The sequence below is a fragment of the Lissotriton vulgaris genome, chromosome 8, assembly GCF_964263255.1.
Source record: "Lissotriton vulgaris chromosome 8, aLisVul1.2, whole genome shotgun sequence".
Classification (NCBI taxonomy): Eukaryota; Metazoa; Chordata; class Amphibia; order Caudata; family Salamandridae; genus Lissotriton; species Lissotriton vulgaris.
Window position 1 is genome coordinate 1,251,935,578 of NC_141696.1, and position 23,948 is coordinate 1,251,959,525.

Consider the following 23,948-nt stretch of genomic DNA (forward strand, 5'->3'; position numbering starts at 1 on the left):
TATGGTGGCTAGTAAAGACAAAGTTAGTGTTCTCGGGCGAACCCGACCTGGTAGGAGGAAAACGAAAGTGGATTCTGACCCTTGGATAGTGAGGCTATGCTGGGGCACCGAAATGCCGAAGTTACCTAGCCCAGGGGCTGCAGCTGCATAGGTCTCAAAAGACGTCGGGAATCCTCGTAGACGGACCAGGACCCTGGAAGGAAGATGCTGGCAGGCGACCAGTGAAGAGAGTTCGAAGTGATCCAAGCCTGGATCTTGAAGATAGATGACACCTGAAAGCAGAGGGGACCAAGTTCGTGACTACTAGCCAGTAGTCAGGGGTCACCAGGAGGGCACCGGATGGTAGTCACCTTGACTAGGTGAGTGGGCGACGCTGTGCTCTGCAGATCTCAGGGACCAGGAGGCGTTGTCGGCGACCAGGATGGAGGAGCGAGCTGTCCCACGATGGATGAAGCTGTCGGCGTCGCTGGACCCAGGATTGGGCAACAAAGCCTTGGCTAATTCAAGCCCACGCGGTGGACCTAAAATGGCATCTTGAGTGGACCAGGAGGGTCCGGAGTGCTCCTCTTTTGGAAGGGAGCAAGGGCCAGTCTGGAGCAACCAGACTAGCAACAGTGATGTCGTCAGGCGTCGTTAGGAAGGCCACAAGCCAGCGGGCTAGTAGCCCAACAACTCGGTGAGCAGCAAAAAGCAGAAGGGCCCCACGCAGATCGTGGAGATGCTGGGAGGCTGTACTTCGGTGCTGGAGCTGCTCAGGGTCGGGGCTTCTCGGACCCCAAAGCACTCACCAGAGGATCCCTCGGCGGTCGTGCTGGAAAGAAGTCGTGCAGTCTTGAAGATGGCCGGTCCCTCGAGGTCTCGTCGCACCCACGGTTCTCAGCTTAGCTGTAGAGGTGAGTAGAGGTCAGAGGTGCCAGGGAAGCCGGTTCTCGTCGAGCTGGGCAGTCGGATTCCGGAGGAAGGACTTGCAGCAGACCGCAGTGTTCTTAAGATGGTGCCTGCGGATGCAGGGTGACTACTCCTTAGTCACAAGGGAGAATCTTGAAGAAGAAATCTTGAAGTCCTTTCGCAGAAAGTCGTGTCTTGATTCCAAAGATGATCTAATTTGAACAGGGGGCCCGCTCCTATCTTTATACTAGGAAAAGGGGCTGACCCGGTGACTAGGTCCTGCCTATGGGTGGGACTAGGAGGGGGGTGGTTACACCCCTCTCCCATGCCGGACTTCCCCCAGGCCAGGGGCTGGTGTGCCCCTGGAACTGGTTCTGACCGGCCTATGCGTAGTGAGCACCGGGGTGCCACTCAGCAGTCACCTTCCTGTAAAGCCCTGCCTACCCAGGATACACAAAACCCTGTCTGGGATGGTGCTAGCACCGCCCCTGACAGGAAACCCTTTGTCCAAGCTCTTCTCGCTGGAAGGACTCCCAGCAGCAGGAGGTCAGACTCGTGTCTGTGGTGGCAGCATCCATTTTGTGGAGCTGAGGCTTCGTTTAACTTTAACTGGGGTTCACAGTTACATACATGTCGTGTCCCTCTAGAAGGGTGGAATGCTAACCCCGTCGCCAGAATTGGTGAGGGGTTAGTATTCCAATTCGCATGACACCTTACTGGACATGTTTTGATAAAGCAATACCAAAGATAGCATTTAACCGCGAGGATTATAATGCACTTAAGAGTATATGGTATGCGGTATCATGGAACAGCTATTAGGACTTGGTTCCGCAAGCTGCAAACTGGCTCAGCTCATGCCAGAGCACCATTTCACACGATTCCAAGCACTCTGCCTTCAGGATTGTCAAGGCCTGCCATAGGAGTGACTGATAGGAATCTGTGTGTCCATTTTAGGGTTAGATATAGGTATACTATATCTACAGCAAAGGGTGATTACACGACTTTGCCCCACCTGTCATGCAGACAGTTGTGTCAGATTTAGATGGCCATCCAGGGATGGCATAATACATGCTTCAGCCCCTGGTAGGCCCTGGGTACACCTATGCCCTGAGTTACAGGGTCTGATAAGGTGGCCCAGTTCCAATTGGTAAATGCACCTAGGGTACATGTCGTAATTTAGAGAGAGAACAGCCAGGCTGTGGGTCTGATTGGCAGGCCCACAGCCAGAGAAAGTCGTAAACCAGTGAAACAAAAGCAAAAAAATCTGGGTGATCATAGGATTGCAGACCCTACTCTCCTACATGACCCCCCCCCCCCAAACTTTGGGACAATAAGCTTAACTTGACCAGGTGAGTCTTCTTGTTCTAAGTGGAAATATCTGGAGAGCCCATCGGCATTGCCATGATCAGTACCAGGTCTATGTTCCACTGTAAAGTCCATCCCCTGTAGGGAAATGGACCACCTAAGCAGTTTGGGGTTTTCACCCTTCCTCTGATTTAGCCACAAGAGGGGCTTATGGTCGGTCTGAATCTTGAAGTGAGTGCCAAACAAGTATGGCCTCAGCTTCTTCAGGGCCCAAACCACAGCAAAGGCCTCCCTCTCAATAGCTGACCAATTCTTCTCTCTGGGGGTCAGCCTTCTGCTTATAAAAGCAATGGGCTGGTCTTGACCATCAAAATTCAGTTGAGATAGAACAGCTCCCACACCCAACTCAGAAGCATCTGTTTGGACAATGAATGGTTTGGAGTAGTCTGGACTCTTGAGGATAGGTGCTGTGCACATGGCCTGCTTTAGGTTATCGAATGCTTTTTGACAGCCTGCTGTCCACTGAATCTTTTTTGGCATTTTCTTACTTGTCAGTTCATTTAATGGAGTCACAATTGATCCATAGTTCCTGACAAACTTTCTGTAGTAACCAGTCAGGCCCAAGAAAGCTCGAACCTGCGTCTGGGTGGTTGGAGGAGCCCAGTCCCTGATTGACTGTATTTTGCTCTCCAGTGGTTGAACTTGGCCTCCACCTACAAGGTGGCCCAAGTACACAACCTGTGTCTGCCCTATCTGGCACTTTGTGGCCTTGATAGTGAGACCTGCTGCTTGCAGAGCCTCTAACACTTTCCTCAGGTGGACCAGGTGATCCCCCCAGGTGGAGCTAAAGACAGCAATATCATCAAGATATGCTGCACAGAAGTCATCCAGCCCAGTGAGAACATGATTCACCAACCTTTGGAAGGTGGCAGGTGCATTTTTCAGACCAAAGGGCATTACCACAAACTGATAATGTCCACCAGGGGTTGAAAATGCTGTCTTGGGCTTGGCATCCTCAGCTAACCTGATTTGCCAATACCCAGCTGTCAGGTCAAATGTACTTAAGTAGTTGGCAGAAGCCAATCTATCTATAAGTTCATCTGTCCTTGGTATTTGGTGGGAATCAGTCTTAGTGACTGCATTGAGACCCCTGTAGCCTACGCAGAACCTCATCTCTTTCTTACCACCCTGGGTGTGAGGTTTTGGCACTAGAACTACTGGACTAGCCCAAGGGCTATCTGAGGGTTCAATGACTCCCAACTCCAACATTTTCTGCACTTCAGTTTTGATGCAGTCTCTAACATGATCAAGCTGCCTGTAGATTTTACTCTTAACTGGCAAGCTGTCACCAGTGTCAACCTCATGGGTACACCAATTGGTCTGACTGGGTGTCAGAGAGAACATATGTCTGAAAGACTGAAGAACCTGTTTACAGTCTTTCTGTTGATGTTCAGAGAGGCTGCCACAAAAGACAACACCATCTACTGACCCATCATCAGGATTCTGAGTGAGCAGGTCTGGGAGAGGGTCACTCTCTTCCTCCTGTCCCTCATCTATGGCCATGAGCAAGCTCATGTCCTTCCTGTCGACATATGCTTTGAGCCTGTTGACATGGAGCACCCTGTGGGGGCTCCTGTGAGTTCCAAGGTCCACCAGGTAGGTGACCTCTCCCTTCTGCTCAAGAATTGTGTGGGGCCCAGACCATTTGTCTTTGAGTGCTGCTGGGGCCACTGGCTCCAACACCCACACCTTCTGTCCAGGCTGATAGACAGTCAGGACAGCCTTTTGGTCATGCCAAGCTTTTTGGAGTTCTTGACTGGCCTTAATGTTTTCAGATGCCTTCTCCATATACTCAGCCATCCTAGAGCGGAGACCAAGTACATAGTCCACTATGCTGGTTGCAGGCTTTTTGAGAGGTCTCTCCTATCCTTCCTTCACCAAGCACAGGGGTCCTCTTACAGGATGCCCATACAAAAGTTCAAAAGGGCTGAAGCCAACCCCCTTCTGTGGGACCTCTCTGTAAGCAAACAGAAGGCAGGGAATCAGGACATCCCATCTACGCCTGAGCTTTTCAGGTAGTCCATGAATCATCCCTTTTAGGGTCCTGTTGAACCTTTCAACAAGCCCATTGCACTGTGGGTGATAGGGTGTGGTGAACTTGTAGTTGACACCACATTCCTTCCACATAGCAGTTAAGTAGCTTGACATGAAGTTTGCATCTCTGTCAGAGACAACCTCCTTAGGGAAGCCCACTCTGGAGAATACTCCAACTAGGGCCCTTGCCACTACAGGTGCTGTAGTGGTCCTAAGTGGAATAGCTTCAGGATACCTAGTGGCATGATCTCCTACCACCAGTATAAACGTGTGCCCTGATGCTGTCTGGGGTTCCATTGGACCAACAATGTCAATCCCCACTCTTTCATAGGGCACCCCCACCACAGGCATTGGTATAAGGGGGGCCTTTGTTGTGCCACCTGACTTACCACTGGCTTGGCAAGTGACACAGGAGCGACAAAACTCCTTGGTATCCTCATTCATGTGAGGCCAGTGAAAGTGTGAGACAAGCCTGTCCCAAGACATTGTCTGGCCTAAGTGACCTGCTAAGGGAATCTCATGGGCCAAGGTAAGGAGGAAACCTCTCTGAGACAAGGGGATAACCAGCCTCCTGGTCATGCCAGGCTTGGGGTCTCTTGCCTCAGTGTACAGGAGTCCATCTTCCCAGTATACCTTGTGGGTACCTGTGGCGTTCCCAGCAGCCTCAGCAGCAGCCTGCTGTCTGAGGGGTTCAAGGGAAGGGCAGTCTAACTGGTCCTTCCCCAGGTCTTCCTTTGAGGGGCCACCTGAACCCAGAAATTCAACTTGATCAAGTTCGAACTCTTTAGGCTCAGTTTCCCTCAATTCCTGTAGGTCAGCCTCCTCTGAGACTTGATCCACAACCTGGGGCAAGGGGGAAGGCAATGCCTTAACCCTACTGCTCTTCTTCTTGGAAGGTGTCTGGTCCATTGTTCCAGGATCCAGCACCTGTTCAGTGGGGCATCTTCTGGCCGGTAACCTAGTCACAGCAAGCACATGTGCTGGCAAGCCTAACATCTCCATGTGAGTCCTATGCTCCACTTCTGACCATTGTGATGACTCCAAATCATTGCCCAACAAACAATCCACTGGGAGGTCTGAACTAACTACAACCTTCTTTTGGCCAGTTACCCCTCCCCAGGAGAAAGCTACAATTGCCATACTATGACTGGTAGTGACATTGCTTGCATTGGTCACCAGGAAATCTGTACCTGGCATGATCTGTCCAGGGTCCACAAAGTTAGGTGTCACCATTGTGACACTTGCACAAGTGTCCCTATAGGCCTGAGCCATTTTTCCATTAATAAAAGGTGTCTGTCTGTATATGCCCAAAGTATTGGGACTGGCATCAGGGGATATATCCACATCTCTTGTACAGACAAGGACAGCCTGAGTGAGTGTGCCAACTAAGTTGTCATACCCCTCAGAACCCAAGGTTAACCCAACTAAACCCTTGGGAGGTGCACTACCACTGCTGACTGTACTAGGGGGCACAGTTGCCTTAGGGGCTGCAGTGGCAGGAGTCTGCCCTCCTCCTTTCTTGGTGCACTCATTAAACCAGTGAGTTTTACTTTTACAGTACTGGCACCACCTTTTAGATTGGCCTTCTTGATTCTTCTTTTTCTGGGAAGCCTGACCCCCACCTTCTTTGGGTTGTTGGGGACCTGTTGAAGACTTCTGGTCATTTTCACCTTTAGAATCTTTACCCTTCTGGTCTGCTTTCTTCTGACCACCCTGGTTCTGGCCCTGGTTTTGCTTAACTCTTGTTCTGACCCATCTGTCTGCCTTCTTTCCCAATTCTTGGGGAGAGGTCAGATCTGAGTCAACAAGATGCTGATGCAACAACTGGTTCTGACAATTGTTTAAAATTTGTTCTCTCATGATCAAATTGTACAATCCTGTATAATCAGTAACCTTACTGCCCAGCAACCAGCCCTCCAAAGCCTTAGTGGCACAATCTACAAAATCAGACCAATCCTGAGACTGAGTTTTCTGGGTATCCCTGAACAGCACCCTGTACTGCTTAGTGGTTAGGCCAAACCCATCAATCAGTGTGTTCTTCAGGATTTGGTAATTATTAGCATCCTGTCCCTCATCTATGGCCATGAGCAAGCTCATGTCCTTCCTGTCGACATATGCTTTGAGCCTGTTGACATGGAGCACCCTGTGGGGGCTCCTGTGAGTTCCAAGGTCCACCAGGTAGGTGACCTCTCCCTTCTGCTCAAGAATTGTGTGGGGCCCAGACCATTTGTCTTTGAGTGCTGCTGGGGCCACTGGCTCCAACACCCACACCTTCTGTCCAGGCTGATAGACAGTCAGGACAGCCTTTTGGTCATGCCAAGCTTTTTGGAGTTCTTGACTGGCCTTAATGTTTTCAGATGCCTTCTCCATATACTCAGCCATCCTAGAGCGGAGACCAAGTACATAGTCCACTATGCTGGTTGCAGGCTTTTTGAGAGGTCTCTCCTATCCTTCCTTCACCAAGCACAGGGGTCCTCTTACAGGATGCCCATACAAAAGTTCAAAAGGGCTGAAGCCAACCCCCTTCTGTGGGACCTCTCTGTAAGCAAACAGAAGGCAGGGAATCAGGACATCCCATCTACGCCTGAGCTTTTCAGGTAGTCCATGAATCATCCCTTTTAGGGTCCTGTTGAACCTTTCAACAAGCCCATTGCACTGTGGGTGATAGGGTGTGGTGAACTTGTAGTTGACACCACATTCCTTCCACATAGCAGTTAAGTAGCTTGACATGAAGTTTGCACCTCTGTCAGAGACAACCTCCTTAGGGAAGCCCACTCTGGAGAATACTCCAACTAGGGCCCTTGCCACTACAGGTGCTGTAGTGGTCCTAAGTGGAATAGCTTCAGGATACCTAGTGGCATGATCTCCTACCACCAGTATAAACTTGTGCCCTGATGCTGTCTGGGGTTCCATTGGACCAACAATGTCAATCCCCACTCTTTCATAGGGCACCCCCACCACAGGCATTGGTATAAGGGGGGCCTTTGTTGTGCCACCTGACTTACCACTGGCTTGGCAAGTGACACAGGAGCGACAAAACTCCTTGGTATCCTCATTCATGTGAGGCCAGTGAAAGTGTGAGACAAGCCTGTCCCAAGACATTGTCTGGCCTAAGTGACCTGCTAAGGGAATCTCATGGGCCAAGGTAAGGAGGAAACCTCTCTGAGACAAGGGGATAACCAGCCTCCTGGTCATGCCAGGCTTGGGGTCTCTTGCCTCAGTGTACAGGAGTCCATCTTCCCAGTATACCTTGTGGGTACCTGTGGCGTTCCCAGCAGCCTCAGCAGCAGCCTGCTGTCTGAGGGGTTCAAGGGAAGGGCAGTCTAACTGGTCCTTCCCCAGGTCTTCCTTTGAGGGGCCACCTGAACCCAGAAATTCAACTTGATCAAGTTCGAACTCTTTAGGCTCAGTTTCCCTCAATTCCTGTAGGTCAGCCTCCTCTGAGACTTGATCCACAACCTGGGGCAAGGGGGAAGGCAATGCCTTAACCCTACTGCTCTTCTTCTTGGAAGGTGTCTGGTCCATTGTTCCAGGATCCAGCACCTGTTCAGTGGGGCATCTTCTGGCCGGTAACCTAGTCACAGCAAGCACATGTGCTGGCAAGCCTAACATCTCCATGTGAGTCCTATGCTCCACTTCTGACCATTGTGATGACTCCAAATCATTGCCCAACAAACAATCCACTGGGAGGTCTGAACTAACTACAACCTTCTTTTGGCCAGTTACCCCTCCCCAGGAGAAAGCTACAATTGCCATACTATGACTGGTAGTGACATTGCTTGCATTGGTCACCAGGAAATCTGTACCTGGCATGATCTGTCCAGGGTCCACAAAGTTAGGTGTCACCATTGTGACACTTGCACAAGTGTCCCTATAGGCCTGAGCCATTTTTCCATTAATAAAAGGTGTCTGTCTGTATATGCCCAAAGTATTGGGACTGGCATCAGGGGATATATCCACATCTCTTGTACAGACAAGGACAGCCTGAGTGAGTGTGCCAACTAAGTTGTCATACCCCTCAGAACCCAAGGTTAACCCAACTAAACCCTTGGGAGGTGCACTACCACTGCTGACTGTACTAGGGGGCACAGTTGCCTTAGGGGCTGCAGTGGCAGGAGTCTGCCCTCCTCCTTTCTTGGTGCACTCATTAAACCAGTGAGTTTTACTTTTACAGTACTGGCACCACCTTTTAGATTGGCCTTCTTGATTCTTCTTTTTCTGGGAAGCCTGACCCCCACCTTCTTTGGGTTGTTGGGGACCTGTTGAAGACTTCTGGTCATTTTCACCTTTAGAATCTTTACCCTTCTGGTCTGCTTTCTTCTGACCACCCTGGTTCTGGCCCTGGTTTTGCTTAACTCTTGTTCTGACCCATCTGTCTGCCTTCTTTCCCAATTCTTGGGGAGAGGTCAGATCTGAGTCAACAAGATGCTGATGCAACAACTGGTTCTGACAATTGTTTAAAATTTGTTCTCTCATGATCAAATTGTACAATCCTGTATAATCAGTAACCTTACTGCCCAGCAACCAGCCCTCCAAAGCCTTAGTGGCACAATCTACAAAATCAGACCAATCCTGAGACTGAGTTTTCTGGGTATCCCTGAACAGCACCCTGTACTGCTCAGTGGTTAGGCCAAACCCATCAATCAGTGTGTTCTTCAGGATTTGGTAATTATTAGCATCCTCAGCCCTTGTGGTGAGGAGCTTATCTCTACCTTTACCTTCAAAGGAGAGCCACAAGATAGCTGCCCACTGACTTGGGGGAACACCCTGCACAGTGCAGGCTCTCTCCAAAGCAGTAATCCATTTGTGGATGTCATCCCCTTGTTTAAAGGGGGGCACTATCTTACTTAGGTGTCTTGTATCAAAACTCCTTTCCCTATTGCTAGGTATAGTGCTGCCACCAGTGGGAACTGTCCCACTCAATTCTTGCTCTCTAGCAAAGGCAAGCCGTTCTTTGGCCAGGGCAAGTTCTTCCCTTTCAATCCTCAGATTGACTTCCCTTTCTTTAGCTTCATACACTCTCCTCTGAGGGGATGTCATCCCTCTGTGAGAAGAGTGTTGAGAGCCATTGGTTTGAATGGATCTGTTAGAGCCTCTGGATAGAGACCTAACTCGTCCATTCCCAATGTTAAGCTGGCCTGAGAGGGGTCCAAGGGGTCCCCTAGTACCATTCTCATGACTGCTTAAGTTGGACCTGGTTAGTCTGCTGACTTCTACCTGTCCCTTGCCTGCCTCATCCCCTGAGAGATCCTTATCCTCATCCCCTTCATCAGTCTCAACTGTGAGGTGGATTAGGTCAGGATCACCTCGGGTTCCCTCTAGGGGAGGCATGTTCCCATCTGGATTAGAAGGGTCTGGGTTACCAGCCCTCCTGGTGTAGTATCGGGTTCCCAAGGCCTACATGCTCCGAAGATAACCCACTTACATTGAAAGAAGTGTTGGCACGGAAACTGAAAAATTCAAAGAACAAGTTTATTAGGACCCCATGGGGTGGTGGTACATTCCTACAGCACCCTTCGGTAATGCAAGAAGTATCACACCGAACATTGGTGTGACCCGTTCTTTTATACAATTTGCAGGTAATAAAAAGATAGGCGGTACAGAGTTACAGAGCGTTATGTACATATATGGTCATATATATATCTTCTGCCTCGAGTGATCGCTCCCCTGCCTGCGCTCCCTCTGAAAGTGGTATCGTTATTTCTATGCTGCTCTGCTTCTAAGATTTGCGTATTAAGAGCGTGTAAATTCAGTATTCAGTTTTTCATTACTTGCTTATTTCTCTCGCTGCACTGTGCCCGAGTTTGGCGATTTAAGAGCGCGTGCAGTTAGTTATCATATCGTGCTTATCTCTAAGCTGCATTGTGACTAGTTTGCCATTTTTAAAGCGTCTGCATTCCGTTTTCATTTCTTGATCATTTTAACCCGACCTGCGCATTGTTTGTAAGATCCCCCGGCGCCCTGCCCTCCCCTCCATTTTGAGCTTGTTGTTGTTGTGCTCCTTCCCTTGAGCCCGCCACGCCTCCCAGCTGAGCCGCCCTCCCACTAGCATTAAAGCGCGTCCTCTGTCCACACAGCGCTGTGATTCACTCCTCGCTTCTGCCTCGAGTGATCGCTCCCCTGCCTGCGCTCCCTCTGAAAGTGGTATCGTTATTTCTATGCTGCTCTGCTTCTAAGATTTGCGTATTAAGAGCGTGTGAATTCAGTATTCAGTTTTTCATTACTTGCTTATTTCTCTCGCTGCACTGTGCCCGAGTTTGGCGATTTAAGAGCGCGTGCAGTTAGTTATCATATCGTGCTTATCTCTAAGCTGCATTGTGACTAGTTTGCCATTTTTAAAGCGTCTGCATTCCGTTTTCATTTCTTGATCATTTTAACCCGACCTGCACATTGTTTGTAAGATCCCCCGGCGCCCTGCCCTCCCCTCCATTTTGAGCTTGTTGTTGTTGTGCTCCGTCCCTTGAGCCCGCCACGCCTCCCAGCTGAGCCGCCCTCGCCCCTCCCCCTCCACTTTCCATATATGACAATTGCTCCCGCGCGCAGCGTCCACGCGCAGCGTCCGCGCCCAACCCGCGCCGAAGGTGCGCCAAAGGTAAGCCCGTCTACGCCCGTCTGCGCCTGGACCGCGCCCAGTGCCAGTCCCCCTGCCCCTCGCGCTGCCCAGCCCCACCGCGTTACCTACGATGCTGCCACCCTCCTAGCCCTTAACCCCGGTCGCGCCCCCAACTGCGTCCAAGCCGCTCCTGGACGCACCCATGGACCGTTCTCCTGCCTCTCCTGCAAATTCATCGGCACCGACAACATCTCCGCTACGACCACAACACAGATTCCCGACCCCAACCACCTAGAATGCATCCTTCTCAACACCCGCTCGGTCCACAGGCACGCCATTGACCTTTGGAACCTACTAGACACCATCGCTCCTGACGTCGCCTTCCTAACGGAAACATGGATGAACGCTTCCTCCGCCCCTGACATCGCCATTGCCATCCCTGATGACTATAGGATCACACGCAAGGACCGCACCGACCATACAGGAGGTGGAATCGCTATCGTCCATAAGAAATCAATCCGCATCTCTACCAGCTCTGACGCCAACCTCGCTAACTCCGAACACCTTCACTTCCAGATCCACATCGACCCCAAGACCACACTCAGAGGCACCCTCCTCTACAGACCACCAGGACCCCGCGCAAAATTTAGTGAAGACATCACGGACTTCATCACCCCACACGCGCTCCCCTCCAAAGACTACATCCTTCTGGGAGACCTCAACTTCCACCTTGAAAAGATCAACGACCGCAACACCGCCACCCTCTTGGACAACCTAGCCAACCTCGGACTTAAACAACTGGTCACTTCCCCCACCCACATCGCAGGTCACACTCTCGACCCCATCTTCACCTCCAGCAACCATGTCTCCTTCAGCCACACTACGGATCTCCTCTGGACTGACCACAGCTGCGTTCACTTCACCTACAACAAACCGAAACCCATCATCCACCTCCAACCAACTCTACAAAGAAACTGGAACAAAATCACCACGGAGCAGATCTCCACATCGCTCCTTCAAACTTCCCCAGCCCTCTCTTCTAACGCCAACGAAGCCGCCTCTAACCTCACCCTTTGGTTATCCAACACCGCCGACACCTTAGCACCACTGAAGAAACGTCAAAGCAAACCTGGCAGCAAAAAGGCCTCATGGTTCAACGATGATCTTAAGAAGTCCAAGAAACTGTGCCGCTCCCTTGAAAAGGCCTGGAAAAAAGACCCATCCACCAGCAACAAGGACGCCTTCAAAAGCGCCATCCGTACTCACCACCAACTGATCCGAAAAGCCAAGAAAACAGCATTCAAGGATCGACTTGACAACAACGCCCACAACAGCAAGGAACTTTTCAACATCGTCAAGGAATTTTCCAACCCCTCGGCCAACTCCAACGACATCACCCCCTCTCAAACCCTCTGCGATTCCCTAGCCTCTTTTTTCCACAACAAGATTGCTGACATCCACAACAGCTTTGACAACCAACCCGGAAGCCAACCCACCCTACCATCAGCTGACCATCTTCCCCCCGTTAACACCCTTAACGCCTGGAACCCTATCTCCACTGAGGACACCATCCGCCTGATGAATTCCATCCACTCTGGATCCCCCACAGACCCATGCCCTCACCACATCTTCAACAAAGCAGACTCCGTCATAGCTCCGCACCTCCGAGACGTCATCAACTGCTCCTTCAACTCCGCTACCTTCCCAGAAGATTGGAAACACGCTGAACTCACCGCCCTTCTGAAAAAACCAACAGCAGACCCCACCGAACTCAAAAACTACCGCCCCATCTCGCTTCTTCCATTCCCGGCCAAAGTCATCGAGAAAGCTGTCAACAACCAGCTCGCCACCTTCCTCGAAGCCAACAATTCACTCGAGCCCTCACAATCTGGCTTCCGAGCCAAACACAGCACTGAGACCGCTCTCATCGCAGCAACAGACGACATTCGAACTCTACTGGACAATGGAGACACAGTCGCCCTCATCCTCCTCGACCTTTCTGCAGCCTTCGACACAGTCTGCCACAGCACCCTTTTACAACGCCTCAGAAACATCGGAATCCAAGGAAAGGCACTGGAATGGATCACCTCGTTCCTCACCGGAAGAACCCAGAGAGTCCGCCTCCCACCATTCAAGTCCGAGGCCTCTGAAATCATCTGCGGCGTACCACAAGGATCCTCACTCAGTCCCACCCTCTTCAACGTATACATGAGCCCCCTCGCGGCCATCGCCCGCCAACACAACCTCAACATCATCTCTTACGCGGATGACACTCAACTGATCCTATCTCTCACCAAGGACCCCAGCACCGCCAAAACTAACCTTCACGAAGGAATGAAAGAAGTCGCCGAATGGATGAAACAAAGCCGACTGAAACTGAACTCAGACAAAACAGAAGTCCTCATCTTAGGTAAATCCCCCTCTGCATGGGACAACTCCTGGTGGCCAGAAGCCCTCGGAAATGCACCCATCCCGACAGACCACGCACGGAACCTTGGCGTCATCCTGGATTCTTCACTCTCAATGAACAGACAAGTCAGCGCCGTATCCTCTTCCTGCTTTAACATTCTTCGCATGCTCAGAAAAACATTTCGCTGGATCCCCACCGAAACAAGGAAAACAGTCACCCATGCTCTGGTCACGAGCCGACTGGACTACGGAAACACCCTCTACGCAGGTACCACCGCTAAACTCCAGAATAAACTACAACGAATCCAAAACGCCTCAGCCAGGCTCATATTAGACATCCCACGCAACGAACACATCTCTGGTCACCTTAAAGATCTCCACTGGCTACCCGTCAATAAGAGGATTACTTTCCGACTGCTCACCCACGCACACAAATCACTCTACGACATCGGACCAGATTGCCTCAACTCTCGACTGTCCTTCTACACCCCCTCCCGCCAACTTCGCTCTTCCAGCCAAGCCTTCGCCACTGTACCTCGCATCAACAAGACCACCATGGGAGGCAGATCCTTCTCTTACCTGGCTGCCAAAACATGGAACTCACTCCCCGCTTACCTTCGCCTCACCCAGAATCACCTAGCGTTCAGAAAGCAGCTTAAAACGTGGATATTTGACAAATTATCCTCCTCCCCTTCCTAAGCGCCTTGAAACCCTCTGGGTATGTAGTGCGCTATATAAATTTTATGACTTGACTATGACTTGACTTGACTTGACTTTTTGGAACACAGCCAGCTCATTGGAGGGGTTACAACCCCGCTGGTCAGTTTGGCGGCACATTCCTGAGGGGTGACTGGTCAGTTGGGACTGCGCATGTACAGGCTTGACCGTTACTAAAAATAGCCTGTTGCTGGGCAAACTCGAGTGGTCAGTGGCACGGACAACGGACTAAAGGGCACGCTGGCCACGAGGCCGCTCATGATCTAAGATGGCCGCCGTAACACACAAGATGGCGTTTCCAAGTATAGCCAAGTTAAGCGGAAAAACATGTAGCCCAGCTAAGCGCTAACTCGGCCATTGTCAAATTACGACAGACGACCCTTTTAGCGTTTAGCTGAAGCTACCTCATAGTGAACATAATCAGGGTGTTCATCTTCAATATCAATTAGCATTATTTGAGCTACTTCTTTATGAAGCATCATTTTGTTGTGAGCAAGAGCTCGTCTTGATGGTATGCAAGCCGATAAACACATGGAACATAAAGCTGGGCCACATTGTATACATAAACATACAGAAAACAATATCTCCACAATGATGCATAAAATCGTTAGCAGTTTCCAACCCAAAGTGGTAAGCATTGACCAGAACCACCCTGAAAGAGTCCAAGTTCCATTGTCCGGGTGTATTTCGGCAGCTATCTTGTGCAATTTCGAAATAGCATCATAAACAGATGGCGAATTATCAGGCACGTATACACAGCAGCTACTTCCGATGATTCTACATGCCCCCCCACGGTCAGCTAGAACCACATCTAGAACCATTCTGTTCTGGAGCGTAACAATCCTAGAAACTGGAGTTCTTCAGTAATATTTCCTAGTGCAATAGCAGTATCATTGGCTACAGCCTCAACAACACGGGTCAATCGTCGTATTTTCCGACTATTCAAAGCAGCCCCCACAAAGGAAAACAGTCCCAAATTAAAGTCCACATATTGTTGTAAAGCAGTATCAGTCTGATCTATTTCATCCAAAACGACAGTACGTTTAACACGATTCAACACGAAATCATGGTAAAGGACATAATCATTATGGTACATTGGTGGGGCAATGAATACAGGGGGCAATACAAAGGATACATAACAAGTACCTAACCATCCCAACGGGAGCTGATGATAACCCTTCGTTCCACAAATAAAATAAGTATTGCGAGACGCTACAAACGATATGCCATTCGGGCTGTCAAATGTAAGTGTGATGTTGCATTCACTTTTCCCCACCGGAATTGTACCTTTATTACGTATGCACAAATCAGCTTTAGTGGCAATAACATTAATAACATGTGAGCTGGATACATTGATGTTCCTCTGGTTGCTGTAAACACGTGGGGCAGATGCATTATCGGGGCGGTACTCCTCCCATTCAAATCGAGTACCCTCAGCTCTTGGATACCCATCCCGGTCATGGTAGCAAATTTTATTCAAACGGAAAAGCACCCCCCCTTTTGTTGGCCATCTCAAAGTGAAGAGAAGAGTGTACCAGGCATTGCAAGATCCATTATGTGAGAACGGGAGTGGAATGAGTGGAGTGCCCCCTTTCTTCTGGTGCCCAGGCAACATCCCACACACCCAACAATTGGACGTATTTGTCATGTTATGCGTATGATGCAGGATCTGAATAAAGCTATTGTTCAAATAAATCTGTCGGTGCCGTTCCTCATGGTAAGGCAAGGTAAAGTGAAAATGTTCAGATGGAGCCGGGGTAGTCGGCAGCAAATGTTCACGTGCAGGCACCACAAGTTCAACTACCCAAGCTATTACTGCTATTACCACAATTGTCAAGACGAAAAGGATGGCACCAAGTATTCTTTTGTCTCGTGATGCAGAAGACGCCATAGTTCAAAAAGTTCTTAATGTCTCAAAGGGTTCAAAAATTCACAAAGTCTCAAAGGTACATATGTATATACCTAAAAAAGAAAAATACGGTGCTGAGCTCCGAGGTAGCCGTTGTTTTCTTCTCCGGGGTCAAGATGGGTGTCGCTACTCTTGGCAGAACTGATCCCCCCGCCTTGAGATTCCCGGTTTCCGTTTCACAAACCCCAGAGCGGTAACCAACCAGTCTCGAAAACCAAAAAAAATCTTCTTATCGTGGCCGCAGATTATAGCGCTCTCGTCCAGAAACAGTGTGGTCCAGGAAGGCTCCCTCAACTTCGGCCGATGTCACAGCTGGGCTCTTTTCTTTCTCCAGAATCTCCTTGTAGTCGGTCAACACAGCAGGATTCACCAGATCAGGAGAAACACGACGGTAGTGGGTTGAGTGCACCCACCGCTTTCTGTTGGTCACTCGTACAGCTGTTCGAGTTGCCAGGAGGACCTGCTCAGGGCCACGCCACCTCGGTTCCAAGCTGTTCGCCCTCTCAAATGACTTTATCATGACAAAGTCACCAGGGTGAAGATTGTGGGCCTCTCCAGTAGAGTTGTCAGGGAGCGCTTCTCGAACCTGTTGATGAATAGAAAGCAAATCATTTGTTAATCATGCCAAATAATCGTTCATCATTATACAAGGCACATCAGGTATCAATCGCGGCTTAGGCACTCCCCAAATATTCATAGGCCTTCCAAACACCACCTCATACGGTGTGAGGCCAGTTCGCGAGTGGGGCACTGATCTGAGAGAGAGCAATGCTAGCGGTAAGGCATCCGGCCACTTCAATGTCGTAGACGCCACAATCTTAGCCAGTTTTAGTTTCAACGTGGCATTATACCGCTCAACAAGACCTGCCGACTGAGGGTGGAACACAGCATGAAACTTCTGCTGAATCCCCAAGCCCTTCAGCACATACTCCACAATTTTCCCAACAAAATGAGGCCCATTATCGCTCCACAAAAATTTGCAAACTCCAAATCGAGGGAAGTACTCCTTAAGCAACACCTTAGCTGTTGTCAAAGCAGTATTGTCTTTCGTGGGGAAAGCCTCAACCCATTTGCTAAAAACACATACCACCACTAAAACATACTTCAGGTTGTTGCAACGTTCAAGCTGGATATAATCCATTTGGAGTACCTCGAATGGTGCAGAGGGTGGAACGAACCCTCCTTTCGGAGTATGGGTCCCCTTTGCAGGATTGTGCTGCAAACATATCAGGCAGGTCTGCACTACTCTCTTAGCAGTATTGGCAATCTCGGGATGCTCCCAAACTCGTGTTAACAGTCGAGTGATTGCAAGAGCCCCCACGTGCGCCAACCCATGTGTCATCTGGACCATCGCTTGCAAGTAAGCTGCAGGCAATTTCCATCTCTCCATGTCCTTACTTCTCCAACAACCTTCATCATCCAGCACCCCTTCTGCTGCCCATGCCACAAGTTCTGATTCAGTAGCTGATTTCTGAATATCTAGTATCTCTGCTCTAGCATCATACCATCGCTCAGCCTGTGATTGTGTCACGTACATAGGGGAGTCAGTTCGAGACATAGCCGTTTGTCTCGCTATGATGTCCGCAAAGGCATTTCCCTGACCCACTTTATCGGTGATCTTTTTATGGGCACTGCACTTGATTATCGCTACTTTCTTTGGGCAAAGCAACGCGTTTAGGAGATCACGCACTAGTTCTCCGTGCATAATGTGTACTCCATGGGAAGTCAGAAACCCACGTTCTCTCCAGAGTAGTCCGAAGTCATGGGCTACTCCGAAGGCATACCGACTGTCTGTGTATATGTTCACACATAGGCCAGCACGCAATTCGCAGGCTCTTGTCAAGGCTATCAGCTCTGCTGCTTGAGCCGATTTCTGTGGTATTCTAGCTGTTTCTACCACTGTCTTAAGTGTCGTGATCGCATAGGCTGCGGAAGTCGTACCATCTGGCAGCCTCAAACACGATCCATCAACCCACAGTTCCCCATCCACATCTGGAAGTGGCATATCCTGTAAGTCGACACAACCCTTTGTCTGTTCCTCGGTCAGGAAAACACAGTCATGATGTTTTTCTTCCTGACCCTCCTCGACCGGATAGGGCAATAAAGTGGCAGGGTTCAGGGTAGCACATCTTTTCAGTGTGATATGTGGCGCCAGAAGTGTGAGCTCATATCCTGTCAAACGTGCGCTCGTGAGATATTGGGTCTTTGTTTGATTTAACAGGGCATCTACTGCATGGGGAACTAACACCAACAGTTTGTGCGATAACACTATTCCCTCACTCTGTCGTATAGCCACCGCTGTTGCTGCAACTGCTCGAAAACACCTAGGTAACCCTCGTGCTACAGGATCAAGAACCGCTGAGAAATATGCACATGGCCTCTGCTTATCCCCGTGTGCTTGCACTAACACTGATAACGTGCACCCATCTTTCTCGTGGACATACAACGTGAAAATCTTTGTATAATCTGGTGTACCTAACACGGGTGCAGAACAGAGGGCTTGTTTCAATTGTTCAAAGGCATTTTGACATTCATCTGTCCATTCAAGGGGCATTGGTGTAGCTTTGGACAGTAACGCTAACAAAGGTTTTATAATGTGCGAAAACCCCATGATCCACTGTCTACAAAAAGACGTTAACCCTATAAAGGCACGTACATCTCTCTGCGTGCGGGGGACTGGTGTATCTAAAATCACCTGAATTCGATCTGATGTTAATGCACGCCCCTCCTTAGACAAAAGATGACCGAGGTAGGTCACCTTGGGTCTACAGTATTGAAGCTTTTTCTTAGAAACCTTGTGATTGTTCTGTGCCAGAAAAGAAAGCAAAGCAATCGTACTCTCCTCACATTGTGCATAAGAGTCTGCAGCAAGCAAAAGGTCATCCACGTACTGGATAAGGACAACCCCAGACTGTAACTCAAAGGAATCAAGCTGTCTTTTCAGAGCCTGGCTGTAGATACTAGGGCTCTCAGTGTAACCTTGAGGAACACGACAAAATCTATACGATTTATTATTTAACGTGAAGCCAAACAAATATCTACTATCAGGATGGACAGGGATAGAAAGGAACGCATTTTTCAAGTCAATAACACTAAAGGTCGTTGCCATTGGTGGCACCAGTGTAAGCAAAGTCGTAATGTCGGACACCACCGGGTATTGGGGAATGACAATTTTGTTAATTTCTCTCAAATCAATAATAAAACGATAGACTTTGTCGTCAGTATCTCTCTTAAGGATCGGAAGAATAGGGCTGTTACAAACATTGTAAGGAACCTCCTCCACCACTCCTGCAGTTATCAAATCTTGAACAATATGTGTCAGGGCAATTTCACCTTCCCTGGAAATCTTATACTGTGGCACACGTGGCAGAGAGGCTCCCTCCTTTACAGTAATTCGAATAGGTGGAATACGCATCTCTCCCACATCCGTGTCTGAGGTCGCCCATAACGTGTGCGGGAGAGAGGCCAAAGCTGCAGTGTCTAATATAGTGCAAAACCTATCTGATTCAGGATAATTGTCATTCAGGATAACCCGCACTCCCTCAGGAGCGCACCGTATCGTTGCTCGAAAATATTTAAGCAAGTCAATGCCCAGGATATTATCTGGTGTATGGGGCGATAGCAAAAATTGACCAAAACTGAAAAATTTGTCAAGACAAAGTGCAAGGGGTTTTGACAATGGGCTAGGGGAGGGTGTGCCATCAAACCCTACACATGTGATCATTTCGCCAGACAGGGGAGCCCTCGGAACCAAGTTTTTTGACAAAGCGCTACGAGTAGCTCCTGTGTCGACTAGAAATTGATCAGTAGAACCCAAAATGCCCGCTGTTACATATGGACCTTTCTGATCTACCAACACTTCAATTGATTCCGTACCCCATCCTACACAGTCCTACGCATGCACATAATCCTGATGCTCCACATTCTCACCCTCCGATATCTGATATTGATTTCGTCTATCAAAAGTATTTCGTTCATCCTGGCCACGGCCCCTCTCTTCAGCCCTTCCACGATCACCTCCACCACCTCTCGCCCCCGTATAACTGCCCCTCGACCTACCACCTCCTCGACCACGCTGACTACGTTGTTCACGGAGTACCGGACAATCTTCAGCCCAATGCCCAAACTCTTTACAATACGCACATTGATCCTCCGCTATATCCGTGCGACCATACGACGTATTGCCTCCACCTCGTCTACCTCTATCATTCCCTCTATTTTGTGTTCCACGAACCTGTGCCAACATCACCTTCATTTTCAATTCCTTCGCTTTTTTATCAACACTTTCTTTAGCCTCCAACTCCTGCCGTTCATAATACTGAGCCATAGTTAACAAAGACGTAGGGGTCGCCGTGGTATAGGAACTCTCGCTCGCTTTCAATCGCCTCGCAATCTCCGGCAGGAGATTAGCCACATACTTATCAACAAACAGATGCCTACCCGTATCGTCTGTTAACGATTGGCCACTGTAATCGTGAAACGCTTCTTCGAAGCGCGTAAAGAAATCCGAAACCGTTTCATCTAACTTTTGCTTGCACAAAGCTAACATAGTCCAATCAATCTTTTTAGGAGGCACCAGGGTTTTTAATTTAGTCAAAATAGCCGTCGGGAGATCTAGAATCAAAGCACACGGTTTACATGCAGGTTCCCTTTGTAAATCAGCCTGCTCTAAGTCCTTCCAAACAGCCCCAAAAATCGTTTGGTCATTAGTTTTACGAATCAACCTCCACATATCAGGGGGAAGAATTAACCCAAAGAAGAGATCTATATCAACAAGGGTCATAACACAAGAGGAAATGGCCCCCTCAACCCCTTCATAGAACGCAGCTGGATTTTTGCGAAGATCAGGCAGGGAGTTCTTTAATGCCATGACATCTGCTCTATTCCAAGGCGTATATACCCAGTTATATATAAAATACCCCTTCGCATCCTTCGACATTTTATCGTCATCTGTACCCTCTCCCTTTGGAGGAACATACAAAGGCGCAGCTTCACGCATAGGCATAACATGCATGTTGATATTCTTATCTGAGCCCCGAAGAGGACACTCTTTGACTTCCTCCGCCGACCCCGACACGGACCCTGTAGCATTTTTCTTTTCATCCCGCAGCCTGGTCGCCTCATCCCGCAGATGAAGTAGTCGTTTGAAAAGGTCGTCAGTATCTGAAAGAGCAAATAAACCTTTATCCAGATTCTCACAATAAACTGACACAGCTTTGGGTTCTAAAGTATCCGAATATTTACGGAAACGAGCAACAACTTCATGCGCTAAAGTATGTATGAAACACATTAATTCTCGATCTGACCACATGTTTCTTTCGGCTAAAATCGTTGCTACAGTTACATGATCCAAATTGAGTTTCCTAGCAAGACCACGCAAATCCGCGGCTCTTTCCGCAGATAACCTGACACTCGACTTGCTCCCTTTCCCCGACTTATCCTGTTCGTCATCCTCCGAGTCCGCAGTCGGAGCCGTGGGTGGAACGTACGGAGGCGGTGATCGATCTAGTAACGAAAAATCATCAATTTCATTATTAAGGACAGGATAAAGCGGTCGACGAATATTGCATTGACCAGTCGTTTGTAATTTACGTTCCCGTTCCTCTCTCTCTCTCTTTTCCTGAGCCTCCTTTTCCTCAAGCTGTAAAGCCTTATCACGAGCAGCCTTGCGCTGCTCTTTATCCGCCAAGGCAACCTCACGTTTCATTCGCTCACGCACCGCTTTCTCCCACATTCGCACACAATCAAACATATTTTGTCTAGACCTTCGTTGAAACAAACATTGCTCCACAAACTGAACCTTACGCAAATCGAACGACCCATGTAGTGGCCATTGCAATTCAGGATCTGATTTAGTGTATTTATGCCATAGTTTACTGTACATTATAGGGGGAAGCCCGAATTTAATGTACATCTCACGGTTTGGTGTTCCTTCTGGGGGAGCCGGCTGTGATTCCGCTAACCTAATTGTGGTACCATTCCCAAGACAGCACATCCCTCGGAGTGTGCTTAAAACAGGCATGTTCAAAAAGTATCACGAAAGCGTGATACCGTAAAAAATGGCACTTACAGTACTTCACACAAATGTGCCGCTCAGAAGAAAAAAACAAAATTAGAGAAACATCTCTACATGCCTGCCTATGTGAAGTGCACTACACATATAGATTCAAAGTTCACAAATTCACAAATGTTAGCTAACTCAAATCAAAGTCATAGGTCATAGAACTTCGGCAAGCGTCCGAGGACTACCTTACCGATCACAAATCATAGAACTTCAGTAAGCGTCCGCAGACTACCTTACCGATCACAAATCTTACCCAAAGTCTCAAAGGTCCAGATTCCAACTGCCAAGGTCTTTTAATCGAATCAGCCAAACCGCACTTTATCCAGCAACGCAGACGATCAAGAACTCAGTTGGAGACCGGCGCCACCTGGAAGGTCAGATCAGAAGGAAAGGAAGAAACACCGCGGGTGCCAAGACTCGGGTCACTCGGTGGCAGCGTACGCGTCCATGGCGAGTTTCCAAACCTTCGTCACGACCTCTCCTTCGGGCATCCGAGTCGCCGATGAGTCCCTTCGTGGTCGCCAATTTGTAGTATTGGGTTCCCAAGGCCTACATGCTCCGAAGATAACCCACTTACATTGAAAGAACTGTTGGCACGGAAACTGAAAAATTAAAAGAACAAGTTTATTAGGACCCCATGGGGTGGTGGTACATTCCTACAGCACCCTTCGGTAATGCAAGAAGTATCACACCGAACATCGGTGTGACCCGTTCTTTTAAACAATTTGCAGGTAATAAAAAGATAGGCGGTACAGAGTTACAGAGCGTTATGCACATATATGGTCATTTTTGGAACACAGCCAGCTCATTGTTACAACCCCGCTGGTCAGTTTGGCGGCACATTCCTGAGGGGTGACTGGTCAGTTGGGACTGCGCATGTACAGGCTTGACCGTTACTAAAAGTAGCCTGTTGCTGGGCAAACTCGAGTGGTCAGTGGCACGGACAACGGACTAAAGGGCACGCTGGCCACGAGGCCGCTCATGATCTAAGATGGCCGCCGTAACACACAAGATGGCGTTTCCAAGTATAGCCAAGTTAAGCGGAAAAACGTGTAGCCCAGCTAAGCGCTAACTCGGCCATTGTCAAATTACGACACTGGCATCATAGGTCTCCAAGAGACCAATCAGAAAGGGAATTGTAGGGTTAGAACCCTGTTTTAACTTCCTGGATGTGCAGATTTGCCTCATCTCCTGGAAGCTAAGAGCAGCATATCTGGAAGTGGCCTATGGAAGGTCCACAACCACAAGAGGGGTCTCTGAAGACTCTCCGTGGTTAGACATGCTTCTAGTGTGGTGTAAGTGATGCACCTACCTTCACTATTTGTTTGCTTACTGATCCCTTGCTAAGAGTTGCAGCCAAGGTGTGCTAAGCCTTGAGGAGCTACAACAGCTGGTTCAGTAGAACTCAGAGTATTCTAAGCTAAGTTATATGTACCTGAAGTACTTATGTGATCTTTCAACAAGATATTCTTAGGATACGTGTGGTAAAACAACAGCAAGCTCAAATCCCAACCGCTGCTCACCAATGTGAAAAGGTGGCCTGATATGCAGTGCTCACTATTCTAGTGAACACTATGTATCAGTCCAACAACCCTTATTGATGATTGGTTGTAAGTCAACCTTATAGACCAGCTATCCTAGTAGCGTGGATACGAGCAGTCTAAGGCTAAAGACTCGAGAGAGCGTGTTAAGCCAGCTGTTATACCACACATATACCCCTTGAACACCAAGTGAAAGGACACCACACAAGTGTTATGAAAATAAACAGTGTATTTATTAGAATCACAACAGCCCTGTACTCTTTATGAGGACAGGGTACTAAGCACAAAACAAAACTCTTACAAAAATACTTAAGTTAGCACAGTATATACAAATGCCCGAGGGGCACGGAAAACCATATACTCTGAAAGTGGAATGCAAAATTACTAGCAGGTAAGTACAGTACTAATAGGCTTTGGAATCGCTAGGACTTGACTATAGAATCTTTAGATTACTTCTAGGAGGCCCAG